Source organism: Periplaneta americana, chromosome 9 (genome assembly GCF_040183065.1).
Source record: "Periplaneta americana isolate PAMFEO1 chromosome 9, P.americana_PAMFEO1_priV1, whole genome shotgun sequence".
NCBI classification, from domain to species: domain Eukaryota; kingdom Metazoa; phylum Arthropoda; class Insecta; order Blattodea; family Blattidae; genus Periplaneta; species Periplaneta americana.
Window position 1 is genome coordinate 17,754,266 of NC_091125.1, and position 8,839 is coordinate 17,763,104.

The following is an 8,839-nucleotide window of genomic DNA, read 5'->3' on the forward strand; positions in this document are numbered from 1 at the left end:
GGTGGTCTTGTTTCAGATATATATTTTTTGGGCCACGTCCCGTACTAGATGACGAGACATATTACACGCCGGCACCTATGCCAACTTCTGTGACAGCATCCTTGCCAGATCCCATGACAGTACCCAGACCAGCACCAATTCCAGATCATATGCCAGGACCCATGACAGCTCCCATGCCAGATCCAATACCACTACCAGTGCAAGATTCCATATCAGTGCCTATGCCAGGTCCTATGCCACTACCGATGCCAGCTTCCATGCCAGCAGAAGGTAGGCACCGAAGAAGGAATGCCTGGTGGTCTTGTTTCAGATATATATTTTTTGGGCCACGTCCCGTACTAGATGACGAGACATATTACACGCCGGCACCTATGCCAACTTCTGTGACAGCATCCTTGCCAGATCCCATGACAGTACCCAGACCAGCACCAATTCCAGATCATATGCCAGGACCCATGACAGCTCCCATGCCAGATCCAATACCACTACCAGAGCAAGATTCCATGTCAGCGCCTATGCCAGGTCCTATGCCATTACCCATGCCAGCTTCCATGCCAGCAGAAGGTAGGCACCGAAGAAGGAATGCCTGGTGGTCTTGTTTCAGATATATATTTTTTGGGCCACGTCCCGTACAAGATGACGAGACATATTACACGCCGGCACCTATGCCAACTTCTGTGACAGCATCCTTGCCAGATCCCATGACAGTACCCAGACCAGCACCAATTCCAGATGATATGCCAGGACCCATGACAGCTCCCATGCCAGATCCAATACCACTACCAGTGCAAGATTCCATATCAGTGCCTATGCCAGGTCCTATGCCACTACCGATGCCAGCTTCCATGCCAGCAGAAGGTAGGCACCGAAGAAGGAATGCCTGGTGGTCTTGTTTCAGATATATATTTTTTGGGCCACGTCCCGTACTAGATGACGAGACATATTACACGCCGGCACCTATGCCAACTTCTGTGACATCATCCTTGCCAGATCCCGTGCCAGTACCCAGACCAGCAGCCATTCCAGATGATATGCCAGGACCCATGACAGCTCCCATGCCAGATCCAATACCACTACCAGTGCAAGATACCATATCAGTACCTATTCCAGAAACCATGTCAGCTCCCATGCCAGAACCAATCCCAGACCCCATGCGAGCTTCAATGCAAGATATCATTCCAGCTCCCATGTCAAGTCACATACTAGATCCCGTGCCAGCCCCCATGCCAACTGGAATGCCAGCTCCCACGCCAAGAGCAATGAGCCTCTGGTCTCGTTTAAGATATAGGTTTCGTGGGCCAGCTCCCATTTCATTTGACATGCCATTTCGCAGGCCAGCCCGCATGCCATCTCCCATGCCAGATCGCATGCCACCACCATATTCCAATTACCTACCAGCAGAAGATAGGCACCGAATAAGGAATGCCTGGTGGTCTTGTTTAAGATATATATTTTTTGGGCCACGTCCCGTACTAGATGACGAGACATATTACACGCCGGCACCTATGCCAACTTCTGTGACAGCATCCTTGCCAGATCCCATGACAGTACCCAGAGCAGCACCAATTCCAGATCATATGCCAGGACCCATGACAGCTCCCATGCCAGATCCAATACCACTACCAGAGCAAGATTCCATGTCAGCGCCTATGCCAGGTCCTATGCCATTACCCATGCCAGCTTCCATGCCAGCAGAAGGTAGGCACCGAAGAAGGAATGCCTGGTGGTCTTGTTTCAGATATATATTTTTTGGGCCACGTCCCGTACTAGATGACGAGACATATTACACGCCGGCACCTATGCCAACTTCTGTGACAGCATCCTTGCCAGATCCCATGACAGTACCCAGACCAGCACCAATTCCAGATCATATGCCAGGACCCATGACAGCTCCCATGCCAGATCCAATACCACTACCAGTGCAAGATTCCATATCACTGCCTATGCCAGGTCCTATGCCACTACCGATGCCAGCTTCCATGCCAGCAGAAGGTAGGCACCGAAGAAGGAATGCCTGGTGGTCTTGTTTCAGATATATATTTTTTGGGCCACGTCCCATACTAGATGACGAGACATATTACACGCCGGCACCTATGCCAACTTCTGTGACATCATCCTTGCCAGATCCCGTGCCAGTACCCAGACCTGCAGCCATTCCAGATGATATGCCAGGACCCATGACAGCTCCCATGCCAGATCCAATACCACTACCTGTGCAAGATACCATATCAGTACCTATTCCAGAAACCATGTCAGCTCCCATGCCAGAACCAATCCCAGACCCCATGCGAGCTTCAATGCAAGATATCATTCCAGCTCCCATGTCAAGTCACATACTAGATCCCGTGCCAGCCCCCATGCCAACTGGAATGCCAGCTCCCACGCCAAGAGCAATGAGCCTCTGGTCTCGTTTAAGATATAGGTTTCGTGGGCCAGCTCCCATTTCATTTGACATGCCATTTCGTAGGCCAGCCCGCATGCCATCTCCCATGCCAGATCGCATGCCACCACCATATTCTAATTACCTACCAGCAGAAGATAGGCACCGAATAAGGAATGCCTGGTGGTCTTGTTTAAGATATATATTTTTTGGGCCACGTCCCGTACTAGATGACGAGACATATTACACGCCGGCACCTATGCCAACTTCTGTGACAGCATCCTTGCCAGATCCCATGACAGTACCCAGACCAGCACCAATTCCAGATCATATGCCAGGACCCATGACAGCTCCCATGCCAGATCCAATACCACTACCAGAGCAAGATTCCATGTCAGCGCCTATGCCAGGTCCTATGCCATTACCCATGCCAGCTTCCATGCCAGCAGAAGGTAGGCACCGAAGAAGGAATGCCTGGTGGTCTTGTTTCAGATATATATTTTTTGGGCCACGTCCCGTACTAGATGACGAGACATATTACACGCCGGCACCTATGCCAACTTCTGTGACAGCATCCTTGCCAGATCCCATGACAGTACCCAGACCAGCAGCCATTCCAGATGATATGCCAGGACCCATGACAGCTCCCATGCCAGATCCAATACCACTACCAGTGCAAGATTCCATGTCAGCGCCTATGCCAGGATCCATGCTAGACCCCATGTCTGATTCCATGGCGAATTCCTTGTCAGCAACCTATTCAGATCCCATGCCAGTACCCATAGAAGTCCCTATGCCAGCTTCCATGCCACCAACCAAGCCAGACCCCATACAAGCACCTATATTAGATCCCATGTCAGATTCCTTGCCATACCCCATTCTAGCTCCAATGGCAACACCTATATCAGGTTCAATAACAGCACTCCTGCCAGATCCTATACAAGCTTCCATGCCATCACCCATTCCAGATTCCTTGCGAGAACCCATGCTAGCTCCGGTGTCTGATGCCATGCCGGCTCCCATGTCGGATTCCTTGCCATCACCCATGATAAATGCCTTGTCAGATTCCGTCTCGCCAACCAAGCCAGACCCCATACCAGATTCCATGCCTACTTCCATGCCGGATTCCTTGCCATCACCCATGCTAGATGCCTTGTCAGATTCCATGCCACCAACTAAGCCAGACACCATACCGGATTCCATGCCTGCTTCCATGCCGGATTCCTTGGCATCACCCATGCTAGATGCCTTGTCAGATTCCATGCCACCAACCAAGCCAGACCTCATACCAGATCCCATGCCTGATTCCTTGCCATCACCCATGCTAGATGCCTTGTCAGATTCGATGCCACCAACCAAGCCAGACCCCATACCAGTTCCCATGCCTGCTTCCATGCCGGATTCCTTACCATCACTCATGCGAGATGCTTTGCCAGAACCCATGCCATCTCCTATACCACCAACTAAGCCAGATAGCATACCAACATCCACATCATTTTCCATGCTTACTTTCATGCAAGATTCCTTGTCATCACCCATGTCAGATGCCTTGCCATCACCCAGGCCATATCCCGTGCCGGCTCCCATGTCACCAACCAAGCAACATCCCATACCAGCACCCATATTAGATTCCATGCCTGCTTCCATGTCAGATTCCTTGCCATTACCAATATTAGCTCCAATGGTAACACCCATGCCAACTCCGATACAAGATTCCTTGCCAGTTCCCATGCCAGAAACCAAGCTAGATCCCATGTCAAATGCCTTGTTAACGCCCATGCTAGATCCCATCCAAAATCCTTTACCAGCGCCTATGCGAGATCCCTTGATAACTCCTCTGCTAGCATCATCGATGGAAGATCCCATGCCTGAATCCTTGCCAGGTTCCATGCCTGGACCATCATTGGAGCACTTAGCAACGGAAGATGAAGATGAGGAAACAACAACGACGTGTTGGTCTTGTTTAAGGTATATATTTTGTTTGCTTTGTTGTCGTTTGAGGCGTAAGTAGTATAAATATTGTACTTCTAAGAGCCATTTTCAGATAGATTGCCCTCCGAGTGTTCCCATGTTTCTCTCCCCACTTGTTCATAGTAAAGCTTCTGTTAGAGTAATAGTAATTTATATATACTCCTTAATGTTACCTATCATCAAACCTTTCATTTTATTTGGCGACCTGTTTCTTTATGTTCTAACAATATGTCTGAATATCACGCTCCGTCCCTTGGTTCCACTCAATATAGCGATAAATAGACACTTGTGGTCGCATTTTCCATTTAAATATTTTGTTTCCTGATAGGCACATCACGCTTAGAAACGTTTGGACCTGTACATTATGAATTAATTATATCTTTATGGCCATACAATAGGAAAGAGATTTACGTTTTTTCTTAGTTCTTTTTTTTTAACCTGTCCTAAGAAATCCTTTTTTCTCTTGCTGTCACTAGAGTGCACTGAAATTAATGTTTGGATGGCAATGGACTTACTGTAAGGTAAGTTCATACATTTGCTTTGTTTTCTTGAATGTAGTTAGTAATTATGAATGGCTAGCAGTTTTTAAAATTATGTGATATTTTGTCTGAAACTACATTAACAACTCCCTCAAAATCTGTGCTTCAGTGGCTGACCATGACAATATCTTTGAAAAATATTGGAGTGCAGGAGGTCAAGTGATTTTATTGTCAAACGCCTGGTATTAGAAAACAACAGCAACATTAAAAACTCCATCCTAGCTTTCAGTTTAATAAGGAAACATGGTAAAAATTTTGAAATATTTTTTTCTAAACTCAATGTTTTAATATATATTATTTTAATGTACCGAAGTACATATGATATTTCCATGCAGATATTCTGCGTCATCATACGATGAAAGAGTAATGGAACGGAGAAAGATTCTCTCCGGCGCCGGGATTTGAACCCGGGTTTTCAGCTCTACGTGCTGATGCTTTATCCGCTAAGCCACACCGGATACCCAACCCGGTGTTGGACAGAATCGTCTCAGTTTAAGTTCCAACTCTTGGGTTCCCTCTAGTGGCCGCCCTCTGCACTACGTCATAGACGTCTATGAACGTAGGACTGAAGTCCACACATGTGCTGAGGTGCACTCGTTATGAGTGACTAGTTGGTAGGGATCCGACGGAATAATCGCCGTCTTAAATCACGAAGTGATTTACGCATATCATATATATTATTCTAATGTACCGAAGTACATATGATATTTCCATGCAGATATTCTGCATCATAATACGATGAAAGAGTAAAGGAATGGAGAAAAATTCTCTGCGGCGCCTGGATTTGAACCCGGATTTTCAGCTCTACGTGCTGATGCTTTATCCACAAGAGCTGAAAACCCGGCGCCGGAGAGAATTTTTCCTCTGTTCCATTACTCTTTCATCGCCAATGTTTTAAGGTAAAATTATGACCACTTAACCAAACCGAACTAATTGCCAATAATGCGGGAATATATTCGTATATTTCCCAGCAACTCTCACCACTATCCACCACTTGAAATGGACAGAGGTGAAATTAACTTCGGGCGTCATATTTTCTTTTTTTTACGTACAGTTAATGGATTATTCTATAAACATTCAGATTCCTGCTTAATGTTAATTAAATAAAAACAGATAAGCAATGAGAAAATAAAACTTTAATACAAAAAGAAAAGCAATAGGAAAATTCATTGCAAATGCTACTTGCGATGTTGAGGAGGGAGGATGGCTTTAATATGGTGGAAAACCATTGAGTGAAAAATAATGTTTTTGCTGTAAAATACACTTTAATATGTGAGAAATATATATGGCATGAAATTTAATGAGGATATATGCCCTTGTCAACTACTGCAGTGCTATCTTTAAAACTATGATGCATAGGGTTTTCAAAGAACAAGAATGGTTAAAATGTGGTGGAAAACGAGTGAATTTTTAAAAAGAAAAATTCTTTGTTTAAAATAATCTTTGAAATTTCAAAATTTCACCGCACAAAATTTAATGCACATTTATATAACCCTTTAGGCTGTCATTTTTAAAGCACAGAGTTTTTAAATTACACTAAATTTTAATTGCAATTTCTGGTAACTTTAATTTTTTGCTTCATTCTCATACAAAGAGTGAATATTTTTATATCTTCGAACTATTAATACATGGATTTTATTTGAAACACACATTCTTAGATAATTAGGAAACTTTCTGTGTAACAGAGATTTGTTATTTTGTTGCATTTGATAAAATAATATCCTCACATGTTTCTCTAATGGTATCTCCAAAATTGATTCTTAAGATGTATTCTTTATTTTCACATTTTGAAAACGAATATAAAATTTATGATACAACTATTTTAAAGAATGTTCTTTTAGGAGTAAAATGACAAAGAGGTTTTGAACTTATCTTAAAAATGGCTCAGATATATTCACTATCGTGACCTACAGTGCCTTGATACTCCCCCCCCCCCCAACATTTCTGCCCCAATTATTTTTACTAAACTCAAATGGGCGACTCCAAAATGAATATATAAATTGTTAGTTGAGAGGCTTGAGAGAAATAGACCTTTGGGAAGGCCGAGACGTAGATTAGAGGATAATATTAAAATGGACTTGAGTGATGTGGGATATGATGGTAGAAATTGGATTATCTTGATGAGGATAGAGGCCGATGATGAGCGTATGTGACGGCGGCCATGAATCTCTGGGTTCCTTAAAAGTCATAAGTAAGTAAGTAATCTCAAATTTAAATTGTTGCAGCAATGATATTTATATATACAAAAATGAAGAAATTATCATAAAATAGGTAAGAATTCAATTTATACAACATCTCCCCTTAAAAATAAGATTTACATGTATCGGAAATAATCTATGAAGGCCAGTGACAGCTTGTGTCTGTCGTGTGCATGGGTGGGTAAGAGTGTGTATCGGTTATGTGAAGATTATAAAACCCGTTCCATTAGTGAATTGAGGCGTATAGTTGCAAAATCAAAACATAATTTTTCAGTACGAAGGAAAAACGTTTGCAAGGAACTAAGGATTTGCAACCAATTCTCTTTTTCATTATACAAATCCATGTTATGTATCTGGCTTTGGAGCATAACAGTGCTATAACAGTTGTAGAATCATATGAAGATATGAAATACAACATTAACACATTTCGGAAAAAAGTGATGTATCTGATTTTGCAACTACACGTCTAAATTAAAGTATTAAATATGTTGTTGTTGTTGTTGTTATCTAATGCCGGGCTTTGGCAACGAAGCCATTAGCGTTCTTGCTCTCCAATATTTCTCTGTGGTGGATCCATCAGGTAGAACTTCACAGATTAGCATAAGTGTAACCGTTTTTTAAGTGGGCACCAATTTTTTGTTTGTAATGGTGGTTACATCACCCACTCACGTAAACCCCCAGTATGACTGGAAGGCCACACCTGTCGTTGGTTAATGGGTCCATCGGACCTGGCCGGGAGGAGTTTTAGAGTCCACCGACCTTTCTCACAAGTACCACTTGTGGAACATTTCTACGCAGTGGCAGGCCAGCGTAAGAGATGAAATAGCATTTCCTCTATTCCTGATGGTGTGGTTATACCGCCAATACTCGGTCCCCAGAGCCTCATCTGTAAAAGCAGGTTGCACCACGAGCAGGTTGAGGTTGGGTTTTGGATAGGAGAGGTTATGGAATGCACTTCACTGTCCCTTGCAACCCAGTATTAAATATTTAAGCCAGTATAACTGATTCAGTGAGAATATCAATTCAGTTCCAGAGGGAGACGAAGACAAGAGTCACTACAGAAATTAAAAAATATATTACTATTAAGCACACGTTAGTGAGTAGCTGTTAACCGTTTTCGGAAATCACAGCACACTTAAACTTTGAGATGAGTGCAGCAAAATTCATTTTTAATAACAATTATTTTCTTTTTATTTTGGTACATTGAAAAGGGTGAACTATCTGATTATGGCTCTTAAGTCGTTTCATTGTAAAAACAAATAGAAAACAACAATTTATATTAGCAGCAATAGCAGTAGTAGTTGCAATAGTAGTAGTAGTAGCAGCAGCAGCAGCAGCAGCAGCAGCAGCAGCAGCAGCAGCAGCAGCAGCAGTAGTAGTAGTAGTAGTTGTAATACTCTTTATCTTCTGTCTATCCTATTCCTGATAACTATGCAATACTTGTGTACATTATTCTTGTTTAGAAACACTCTCGGCTACAATCCAACTAATCCTCTTCTACTGTCATTGCTATCTTCTATTACTATTATCCCTAATTTTTTATCTTCAAGCATATTTATCTCTGACTAAAATTCACTAATTTTTACGTATCTATATTCTACGTTTTACTGTACTACATTATTTTCCCTATTTTTCACTGACATTTTCTCAGAATTTTACTCTTGCATTCATTCAATGTTACAAAATTCGAATGTTTGTAGTAACTTCCTTAGTAGTCTTCTTCAATTCACTTATATCTCTTTCTGTTTCAT